The following is a 12,957-nucleotide window of genomic DNA, read 5'->3' on the forward strand; positions in this document are numbered from 1 at the left end:
CGATGTTTTATGGCACGTATTTTAGCAACCGCAGTAAATACAACAACTATCCCTGTCCTGTTGCTACTGACCGCGGGACACTGGCTGATGACCGCGGGGCAGTGGATGATGACCGCGAGACAGTGGCTGATGACCTCGGGGTAGTGGCTAAAGCCCGCGGATGGGCCAATAGCTACAGGACAGGGATAGTTGTTGCATTAACTGCTGCTGCTAAAATACGTGCCATTAAACATCTTTCAGTATCCATAACTCCACTCTCTCATTGAGAAGCAGCTTGACTGACAAAGGAGGGTCCGCAACAAGCACGTCCTGTGTGTTAGACCCTCCCTTTCAGTCAGAAATCGCAGTTTGTAAAAGTGTTTTAGTGTTGCTTAAAGAGTTTTAGTGCTGGTAAAAGTGTTTTGCCTCTTGTAAATTTGTTTTTCTGAAATATGTTTTTTTTGCCCTATGTATTATTTTTTTAATTTCTTGAATGTAATTATTATTATTATTATTATTTTTTTTTTTTACAAAAAATTCATTTCAGTTCATTTGTTTTGCACTTCAGGGCCACCGTACTACACCTTTGCTTTCCATCCTTTCCTCTTTCATCTCTACAAAGTGAGCTATTTACAGTGCATAAATCATTAAAATGGTTAAGTGAAGTATTTACATCCATGTCCATCCTTTCCTCCTTTATCTCTACACCTTTACTTTACATCCTTTAATCCTTCATTTCTACATCTCTGCATTCCAGCTATTCCTCCCTCATCTCTACATCCCTGCATTCTAACTCTTCCTCCCTCATCTCTACATCTCTGCTTTCCACCAGGCTGTGCTGTTCTACTCCTGTCTGCTTAACCAACAGAAGGTAGTTCTGGGCAGGAGGTCTTGGCTTCATCCACAACTTTTTGGACAGCCGTTTTCTGTTTCCTGCTCTCTCCTGCATTTCACAGAGGTATAGAATACAGAATAAATCACATTTGTCATTTTTAAATACAGTGAATGAAAAAGGACAACTTAGACGTATCTGAAACAAATCACACTTTAATAATCAGTTTAGTTTATTTATTTAGTACATTATTTTATACACAGAAGTCATTCAAAGCTTTATACATCAAGAATAAAAACAATGTACAAATAACAAATGTAACAATAAAAATAACAATTATATTACAGAATAAAAGAGTAAAATAAACTGCAAACAGAAGAACAATAAAATAGAACATAAATAAGAGCCAAACAGATAATACACTTCTGCAAACAATTAAGAAAAAATAGAATTTATTTGTTAACATATTAGAGGAAAAAATCATGTCCAAAATCTGGTTAAAACATTAAAATATAACAATAATATAATATAAATAATATAATTTGTGCATTTTATGTTTGTTATTTTTTCTGTAGGAAATTTGGGGGTGTACAACATTTGAATACTTTGTAGGACAAGTCTGACAAACGGGAGACAAAAATTAAAATTTAAGTTACAATTCCACCTTAAATGCTGTATCTAAATGCTGCGTCTCTTAAGGTAGAATGGAAAGATTCAAACAAGGATCCCTTCAATGATTCAACGCGTGACCTGCACTTTTCAGGCTAAAATATGTTTGTTTGATATAAATAAATATTAATTAAATAATATTCAAATTAATTGATTAATTTGATCACTGAACTGAACTGTTTGGGGCAGCGCAGTGTATCGCTATCATTAGCATGCTAAGCTAAGCTAAGCTAAGCTAGACGCTATGTTTATATGTCGCCTAGCAACCGGAGAGACGCGGCTCTTCCCGGGGGAAGAAACAATACAAAAATCACAATATTTCGATATAAATTATATAAAAAATATATAAAAAATTAAAATAAATACTTTATTTGCAGTTTATTCAGGTGTAGTTTCGCTACTCTTTGTGTATCGTTGTGTTTGATATCACCCATGTACGATATATTTTGTCATTTACAGAGTAAATTTACAGAGTAATAAATAAGTAAAGGAAATATAGCAGTTGTTAGCTCAAACACTAATTTAGTTAATTAAGCTAACTGCACTGTCCATCAAACATCACCATGATCACTTACAGGAACAGCGCCAATCCTCCTTAACCAAGGCTTGATCAGCAGGAGGCCACGCATCTCCACAGAAGGCTTCATCTCTAATCAAGAAACTAAGTTAAAATATAAAGTATTAATAATTCATATCAAATTTCAATTAACCTAGTGAGACTTTTCATCACAACAGTAATTTAAGTCTGATTTACTTACCTGAATGTCTTTTTATAAGCGGTTTATAAGCTCTCTCTCTCTCAGACACTGAAGAACTGTGTTCTCCAGCAGTCAGTCCAACTAACTGTACACTAAAGTTCCAAGTGAAGCTTCTTCTTCACCTCAAGTCCTGCTGCTGCCATTCTCCTTCACACATCATATGGCCTCAGTTGCTCGATCCAGCCGCTTCGCGCTGGATCAGCATCAGCTTTATACACACTAAAAAAAGAAAGTACAGATTTGTACTTAAAAGGGTACAAAGCTTGTCGCTGGGGCTGTACCTTATATTGAGGTACAAAAAAGTACCTTTCAGTGAAAGTCCTTTTTTGTACCCATGGTTTTTATGCCAGTAAAGATTGTAAAAATGTTTGAATTATCATCAAGTAAATATGGCTCAAAAACTTGATGATCGAAAATTGTCTGGCTTTCAAATAAAAAATGTGCAATTAAAATATATATTGTTTATTAGTACAGTGATACAGAATACTAAATGTACCCTTTGGCTGGTTAAATGGTACAAATTTGTACTTATTGCTGTTAGAAATTACTTTGTACTTTAGAGGGAACAAATCTGACCCTGTAAAGACCAATATTGTACCTTTGAGGGTACAATTATAAAGAATGTACCTTTGAGTACAAAAAAGTACTTGTATCGTACCCCTGTTTTTTAGAGTGTACGCCTCGACTACTGCAATGCCCTGCTAACTGGCCTCCCGGCCTGTGTAGTAAAACCACTCCAAATGATCCAGAACACAGCAGCACGTCTGGTCTTCAACCAGCCAAAACGGGCACATGTCACCCCACTGCTCATTGAGCTCCATTGGCTACCAGTTGATGCTCTCATAAAACACAGAACAGCTCCTTCCTACCTGCATTCACTCCTGAAGGCTCACGCCACCTCCCGGCCGCTGCGCTCCTCCAATGAACGTCGCCTCGCTTTACCAAACATTTACACAAAGCAATCCAGACTGTTCTCATACAGAGTTCCCCAATGGTGGAACAAACTACCTTCTACTACCAGATCAGGAGAATCTCTGACTATCTTTAAGAAACTCCTGAAGACAGAGCTCTTCAAAGAGCACTTACTCTCTTAACACCTCTAACACACTAACTACTTCTAACCTCATTTCCCTCTTCCCCTCCTTCCCCAATTCCTCCTATTCAAAAGTATTGAATCATGCATCATTTTAGAGAACATATTTCCATTCAGTGGTCCAGAGGTTCATGTTTATCTGCTTCAAAATCCTATTCTATTTGCAGTAGTTCTCTACAGAGACAAGACAAACTGTGTGTGTGCATTTACACATCTGTGTCAGCAATGGATGCAACATAAAGTAACTCAGTGCATTCATTAGAAGGACTGTCCATTAACATTTGCATATATAGTGTATTTTGATTTGGGGCTCCAATTTAAGCTGCGCACAGTCTGCTAGGTATGTGGATGTTGTAATCAGAAGTTTAAGGCTCTCTGTGTGCATAAACATGTGATCTCTCCATGTGTGAAATGCAACCTCTCTGTTGTCTCACCATTCTCCCACCTGAAACCATCTCTCTGTGTCTAAAGTGGTTTTATAGTAGGCCTCCTGGCATGATGGGGGGTTGCCCCCTCTGCTTGCCGGTGCCAAGAATGTCAGTCCTGAAATGCAACCCTGAAAACACTGCCCACGAAAACAAAACATGAGCTAAGGTACAGGACAGCAATAAACATGTCCAGCCTTCTCCTCCACCTCCAGAAAACTTGAGGAGTGGAAAAAAACTGTATTCATACACTTCTTTATAGCATGGAAACATGACCACTCTAAACACCCTGAACAAATGGTAATCCCCTGTCAGTTCACGTCTGACACAACACACACACACACACACACACACACACACACACATGCAAGCACATACTTACACAACAAAAGGTCACTCGTGGACTATTATGGCCTCTAATTATTATTAGAAAATAGTTAGGATGTCCATATGTGTACTGTAATGTTACACACACACACACACACACACACACACACACACACACACACACACACACACACACAATGTTCCCTCTGGATGTCCCCCTGTCATTTAAACACGGAACAGCAAAGTCCAGCACAGATACACAGTCCGCCTTTACTGAGAAGTACTCCCAACACTAGGAGGGTAAAGACTTGTACATTTCTTTTCTTTGACCCTGATGGCAAACTTACTCTGGACCGTATCTGGCCCACACCAGTGACATCTTTAAAAATCCGGCAGCTAACTTATTTTTGTACAACAGGCCCAAGACCGGCACAACTCTACAATGGATTTCACTACATCTGGCCCAGATTTGGCTCAGATCTATGACTCATTACCATATCTGGTCCAAATGTGGCACAGACTAGTATAGTCTGAGTGGCCTGTAAAACGTCTTTAAACCCAAAGCAGCTCCAAAATTTACAGCCTTACTGTAAACATACAGTAATAAAGCAACATTTTATTTTACTAGTTTTGTTTCCCTACTACAACCACTCAAAACAGTTCACATACATATTCTGACTAAACATTTGAACATAAACAAAAAAGACAAGAGTTTAAAGCCATTTAAACTTTATTTTGTTACTTGTCAGAAGATACAGGCTTTAAAAAATAGAACCTTCACTTTATCAGGAAAAGCATGTATCGCAACTTTAAAATATTACATTTGTGTATGTGGTTTGTGTGTGGTTAGCAAATTGCTTCAGTGGGAAAATCATTGCAAATCAATTAATTGAATCAAACAGAAGGAGACCAACATTCACATGTGCCTAAAGTGGCAGTGTTAGGACCATTTATGCAGACCAGATTTAATTTGCAGACACAAAGATAGATCCGAAACAGACTCAGTTATTATGAGACAATATCGTATTGGATCCAAATAAAAAAACTGTAATGCGAGTTTGCTGAAGGAAAATCAGATCATTCCATTACATGACATTACATTAGAAGTGATAAAGGAAGAGAGCGCCATCTACCCACCCCTTAGAGAGAGAGCAAGGCCAGTTGTGATCTCTTACACTTCAGCTGCCAATGAAATGATAACAGAACAAATTGCTCACCCCATCCTTCCAAATACACACAAGCTGTCTGCCATGTACTAGAAGAAGTATTGAAAAAAATAATAATAATAATTTAGCTACCTGTGGCTATTTGAAGGACAGGGGCGAAAAAAATTGTGCCCCCACCAGAATAAAAAAATGCCTATTATGCACCATGTATGTTAAAAAATGTCATAGTATTAACGTCACATTACCCAATATAGGCTGGGTTTTACATAGGTGTTTTCACTGTGACTCAGGTAGGCTTCCCAAATTTTACATGTATCTAAGCCTAATTTACAGTGAACAACCCAGATGTCTCTCCTGGGCCCATCACTTACGCTGATGGGGTACATCCCTTACATCCACACATAGCCTTTGCACTGGGTGATGCATTGATATATGTTTTTTTGTTGGAAGGCTCAATTAACCATAATTATTATAGAATAACACAGTGGTTAGTGCATTTTTCATAGTATAAAATTCATTGTATCTGAATATTAACAATAAACACTGCATAATTCACATTGGTCACTCCAATGATTTATTCTAAATAAATAATTTACAGTGAAAACTCTATACCTCATAAGAATTCATTAATTCATTCATCAATTCATTTCTCAATACAGAGCAATTCGTAGTAGTTAAAGAAGTAATGATGTATTTAAATAGCTAAATAGTGAGGGATTTAAGAGGTTCAACTGAAACTTAACATAGAGACTGTGAACATTAACTTAAATTCGGATAAACACATTTTCTTCACATTTATTTTGTTATAAAGTCTGTTCTACCCTGCAACAGTTGCTATGAAAAAGTGTATTTGCAGCGGGGACCGGATTATTTGCATAAAAAACAAGCCAAAACAAAGATGTCATTACTCTGTCATTGACATTAATAGTGCAACCACAAGAGCTGCTTACTGCTGCAACGATGACACAACAAAGCACCTTCCCGACACTGAGTGGTGAAGATGAGGTTTCGACGGTGATGGGATGCTAATTATCGCAGCGGGAGAGGTCAGCGGAGGTCGGCTGCTGAACCTTTTCTGCTTGGGTCAAAACATGTAGAGTTGCTGGGCAACAAAGTTTCTGGGCCTTGTAAGGCTCGGGACTGTAGCAAAGCAAGGGGCTGAAAACCAGCAGGCCTAAAAATAACACACAAAGGGATAGAGAGAGAGAGAGAGAGAGAGAGAGAGAGAGAGAGAGAGAGAGAGAGAGAGAGAGAGATGGCTGTTGAGGCGGGCTTTCTTTGGGATATCCTCTACCCTCTCCTCTTTCAAGAATACCCAAGGACATCCCTCACTATAATTAGCAAGTGTTAGCAACTGTCCCTGTCCCAAATGTTCTTACTGTAAGAGCACCTAACAGTTTTTCTCTCACTTTTCCAACACCTGATTTGTTCACTCACACAACCTGTTAAACCCCCCACCTTCTACAGTACTATCTAGTCTTCCTGTGAATGATCAGTGGACTTCAATGAAGTGATCAGACAAATATCATTAGGCTTATAAGACTTATCCAAGTCTATAGGCTGAGCAGGGGGTGGCTTGTGGGTCTTAAGTCTCAAGTTCTCTAAAGTCACAAACCTTTTTGTAATTTATGGTTGATCCTGTATAATTCATAGTAATTACTCAACAAGTCATAACAGTTACAGTGTCATTTATAGTGGCTAGTAAATATATTTCACATTGGTCACTGTAATGATTCATAGTAACTGGATAATTATAGAAGACATTCATTGTACTATGTTAATAAATCATAAGAGTTAAAGAGTAATTCATGGTAGGCACTATAAAATGTATAATATTTACTAAATAAATTCTTATACAGTACCAGTCAAAAGTGTAGACACACCTCTTCTCGTTCAATATGTTCTCTTTCTTTTCATGATTGTTACATTGTAAATGTAATATTGAAGGCAATAAAGATACACAGGTGCATGTGAAATTATTTTTTAACTAAAAAAAAGTGTTAAACAAACCAGTTTTAAGGACAGATCTGCACAGTCTTGGTATTTTCTAAGTGTCTTTACAGTAATTGTCTGGAATAGTTTTCTAAATTTCTAATTTCTAATAATTGTCATTTAGAGCATTTATTTGCAGAAAATGAAAAATGGCTACAATAACAAAAAAAGACATCAAATAATGCAAAGAAAACAAATTCATATTCATAAAGTTTTAAGAGTTAAGAAATCAATTATTGGAGGAAAAACCCTAGTTTTTAATCTCAGCTGTACAGTTCGGTTTGGTGGCTTGTGATCATCCATCTTCCTCTTGATTATATTCCAGAGGTTTTTAATTTTGTAAAATCAAAAAAAAACTTTGATCTCTTATTTTTGCTGTAATTCCATATGTGTCCCTTAATTGTTTTGATGTCTTTGATATTAATATACAATGTCCTCTGCTAAAAAAAATCCAGCTCAAGACCAACAGCTCATCTAGAAATAAAATAGAGAAAAAAACATACAGCTGGTCATAAAAAATCCCTATGCTGGTCAAAAGGTACTTAACCAACTAGCCAACCAGTATTTTTTACGACAAGCTGGTCTTAAGCTGGAAAACAAATTAAATAAAGAAATTAAGAAAAATACTAAAATAATTTAGTATATGAAAATCTACTGATTTTTTCATCAGGAAAGTTGTGTTATTTGGAATTTAGTCTGTCACCTCAGTCAGCTAGCTTGGTAGCTAAGTTAACTAGCTATGGATACATATATATATATATATATATATATATATATATATATATATATATATATATATATATATATATATATATATATATATTTTTTTTTTTTTTTACAAAAGAAGGCAACCACAGCCCTCAGCCACAGAAAAACATTCAGCTTCAGCAGCTTCAACATCCTGCGATAAAGAGAGTCACCAGTGAGTGGGTAACATGGTTAGCTTAGCATTATTAATAAATAGCTGCAGTTAGCTCACTGGCTAACATCAGAACTCTGGAGCTAGAGCTCTGGTTAGCATTAGCTGAGTTGTACTGTGTACAGTTGCTATATACAGGATGTGACTTTAAAAATCCTAAAAATTACAGTTACGGTGCTGAAACTAGGTCAAACATACATTAAAACAATTATTTAACATTATGAAGTATTAATTTAAACTCATGAAGTTCCTAAGTGACACATACTGAACATCCTGAACATATCACAGGACAGTGTGTAAAACTAGCTCTTTTAAAAGTGTATTTTTTGCTTTGTCAGCTCTGTTTCAACCATTTACCCATTCACACACTTTACTAAAATGTTTTACGTTCTATAGAAGCTGTTCTAAACTAATTTCTAAAACTAATAGAAGTTAAATTAGCAGTTAGGTAGGTAATTGTTGTTGTGTAATTTATGTTAAATTAGAATTTTAATCTTATATAATATCTACAGTCATTTTCCCACAATAATAATAAAAACAAACATTAATGAGCCGCTGACTGAATTTAACTGTTTACATTTTGAACTTCAGAAATGGGTCTGAAGTCTTGTCTTATTATAATCCCTCTATAAACTCTTACCTTACGTAATCAACTTATTTTTAACGGACTGACAGAATATTTTGAGTACATACACAACTGGCCTATTGGTTAGAACACCCCCATATTTTCCATTTTATTTTTGTCATTTAAGTTGTTCTTGAAATGGTACAAAATCCAGTGAACTGTAAAAAGATACAAGTTAGCTAGGGCTTTCAATAAACTTTTAATGAAAATAAATTTACTAAAAACTGAAACAAAATAAAAAAAAATGAAACAAGACATTTTTTAGGAAAGAAGTAATTTGTTTAATGACATAAAGCTGGTATAGATGTATAAAGATGTATAGCCATGTGTTACTGCACTCTCTACTACAGCATATACACAACACTGCACATTCAGATTTTCATCATAATAAGTAGAAAAATACCCAGAAACACAGATAACTGTGTTTTTAACTATTAAAAGTATTCTAAGTATTCTATAAATCAAGTGTAAGCCAGATAGCAGTGAGTACTCTTCCATTAAAAGACTCCTGGAGAAACTTGGAGAAAACTGGTATAGGAAAAGGTCTGGCTGTCCCACATGGCAGTGTTTAATATTGGAAGTCTCAGTTTCAACAGTGAAGAGAAGATTAGGTCTGACAAGTGAAGTGCAGTAATAAAATCATTAATACGATAATAAAACAGCTTGTCTGGATCATGCAGCAGAGCTACTGGACTACTAAACAGTGGGTGTGTTCTAAAACCTTTGACTGGTAGTGTCCAATTAGAAAGATTGTATATACAGTGACCCTATTAACAGGTTTAGTGCAGCATCTGTGATGGATCATCTGTTATCATCATGGAAGTAATGCAAAGAAGAACCCTTAAAATTCCTAATTGTAATTCAAACAATTCATTAAAACTTATACGTCAACAGTTTTTTTTTTAATTATTGCTTAAAGAACCATTTAAAGCACTTTTATTTTAAAGAATGTAGTATGATTCCATGTGTGTATACACGTATATACACGTGTATATATACATGGATCGTACTAGGAATTCTATAATTAAAAGCAATGTGTGCATTCCAGGCTCTCTATATGTGGATGTGTGTGTGTAGGTGTTGTTCACTGCTTGAGATTAGAAGGTCTCGCACTGGAACCTCAAACTCAAAGAACCAAGAATAGGGACAAGGTTGAGACAGTGTTGAAAGTTTAACACCATTCTTGTCTAACAACTGCAACAGGCACACAATCGCACACATCCACACACCACATACACACACTGTCACACATGCACATGCATAGACTGCGCAGCCTTCTTCCAATGTGACTCATGAAGGTCTTTAACTTGAGGGCAGAATCATGGAAGCCCAACCTGGAACATGTTCTTCAAGATCTGCAAAAAGAGACACTATAACTTCTTTCTTCCTAAAAATCACATTTTTGGAGGAATTTTAAAATTGTTCAAAAAATGTTTTTTTTGAACAATCTCAGATTGTATCCCAGGGGCATTTATGGGTAGCACAACCCGGAATCATAAAATTATGTCCACGGTTTCCAAGTTGGTCAGGATCAGTAATGGGACCAGGAAGTGTTAAATATGGACCCTTTCTAGATGCACTGTAATAAAAAACATGACAACGCTTAACGAAACCTTTCCTTCTATATAACTAAATACAAATCCCAAACAAGCCCCACAGCATTATGGGCCATTGTCACGTCCATTGTTAAAACGATACAATATGACAGGATTTTCTATTTTCTGACAGACAGAAAATGAATGTAAAACAGTAACTTTCTGTCAGCTGGGATGATAAATAAAATTTACACATCCTTCCTAAAATAATTATTTGGAAAAATTGGCTTTTTGCCTAAAACATCTCCTTATGATGCTGCATGGTCACCTGTATTAAAATCTTCTACACCCTCAGTAGATCACATCATTTATTTCTACCTCTTTAGGATAATAGCCTATGTAAGGAGTGTGACTTATAATAAATTATGACTTAGGCAAATAGCTTTCCAAGGTGGCAGCTACCTTCACGGAACTAATCGCTACAATTCAGGATTTATCTCCAATAAGTGATAAGATTTTAAAGGCTTTTTAAGGCTTACAGGCTATAAATATTGCAAGGTTGTTTTGTCCTATTATTGACATTTATTGAGGTTTTATTAGTCTGCATTTTAGTCAACAAAATAGCCATATGTCCATAGATGTAAGCTATAAATTCTCTACAATTTGTGACTGTTAAAATGCTAATAATCTTTTCAATCAGTTTTTTTATATTCTTTTATTTGGATTGTTTCTTGTTGGCTCTACTGCTCGACGCTATGATAAACTATCCATTTAAACCATTGTTCATTTTTAAATAGCCATAACAATAATTTTTTTGTGTTTCCTGAAAAGCTTGAACAAAATTACTTCAAAAGTAATTCATGTATTCCACTTCCACAACATTTTTTGTATAAAAGCACATGATACATTTTGAAAAACAGGCTATTCTAGTTATTTTATTATTGTTTTTTTTTAGAGAACAAAATCTGTAAAAAAAATCATCAGTCAAATCATCATCATTAGAGTCTTGGTTGAGCCATCTGATTAATCAAACTAAAGAACACAGTGATGTATAACTACTGTCCATCTCATAATACCCATCTCGTAATTACAGAAGGTCAGTGGAGTCGTGTTTGACATGGTTAACTTTAGACTTTGACTGGTTTAGTCCTCCAGTGTATCGAACTGGTCACTGTGGTCGCCACACTGGGGCTGAGTGTGACACTGGTGCCAAAGCAGAGACACCTGGTGCTGTCTGTGGGGCAAGGGTCAGCCAGAGGGCAAATGGTCAGATGTGAAACGTCATAAGGAGACAAGAATGAAAAACAAAAAATAGCTGAAACATTGCTGTGAAAATAAACAAACAAACAGTTTTTTTTTAAGAAAAAAGGAAATTTGGATATATGAGAAGATGCGAAAGAAAAAAGGAACACCCACAGACTTTCTCGCACATTAAGGCTGGACAAATTCTGTAGACAAAGACACTATGCGAGAACACCTTTGATTTGTTAAAGAAATTATGCGACCTTTTTAAGATTGCAAAGGCAAATTTGGTGTATTAAAAACATTACACCAAAATGAGATGAGAGATCTCTTTCTTACCTAATTGTATTTCTTTGTGTTGCTTCCTAAAACTTTATCATTAAACACATTTTAAAATTAAACAAACAATGGTCTAATCAGTTTGATTTTTACTCTTTAACTTTTTATTTCTTTAACAGAAATAATTTTACATTGTAAAAAAGTCATTTGAAGATTCTGCTGCTCCAGAATACCCTGTCCTCTGTTTATGTATTCAGAATTAATAATAATAGTAATATTAATATAAATATAAATTTATAATTATCTTGTTGCTAATAGGGATGCGCCAATACCACTTTTCTCTTCTGTTAGCAATACTGATGCCAGATTTTCAAGTATCTGCCAGTATCGAGTAGCAATACTGGTATCACAGTATAATAAAAAAGGCTCTTAGTCGTGAATGAGAAATGAGAACGTCGAACACCTCACACCTGGTCTCCTGCAGAGACATGTCTTTCTTTTTTAGTTAAGATAAGTAAGTAAGTAAAGAGCTGTTACAAAAGTACTCAATATGTCTCCAATATGACTTTTGATAAGCAGTGTGTGAACGGTAGAGATGTACACATCAAAGAGAGAGTGTGTGTGTGTGTTTGAATGCACAATGGCATGTATGGAGTGTGTAGGTGGGTGAGTTAACACTAGTCAGTGTGTGTACGTATGTGTGACGGGGGGCTGAAAGCCGATCTTGGGGGATAAATGAGTTAAATGTCATTGAGGTGCACGCTGACAGACCACGCCATGTTGAGGTCATAGTTCAAAGTACAGAACAGCTGCTGCAGCAATGTCTACAGTGTGGAGAAGATAGGAGTGGAAAACCAAAGAAAGAATAAAAGAATTCAAGAAATGAATAAAGAACGAAGAGAAAAAAGTAAAGAAATGAAGAAAGAAAGAATTTAAACAAGAAAGAAAGAAAAAAAGGACAGAGAAAAAGACAAGAGTCTTGTGAAAACTGAACCAAGGAAGAAGAAGAAAACCAACACAAACAAATGAACAAATAGTATAGAAAGAAAAAAAGTGAGGAAAGAAAAAAGAAAGGACACATAAAGGAACAAATATATAAAAAAGAAAGAAAGAAAA

This window comes from Astyanax mexicanus, chromosome 19 (assembly GCF_023375975.1).
Source record: "Astyanax mexicanus isolate ESR-SI-001 chromosome 19, AstMex3_surface, whole genome shotgun sequence".
Taxonomy (NCBI): domain Eukaryota; kingdom Metazoa; phylum Chordata; class Actinopteri; order Characiformes; family Acestrorhamphidae; genus Astyanax; species Astyanax mexicanus.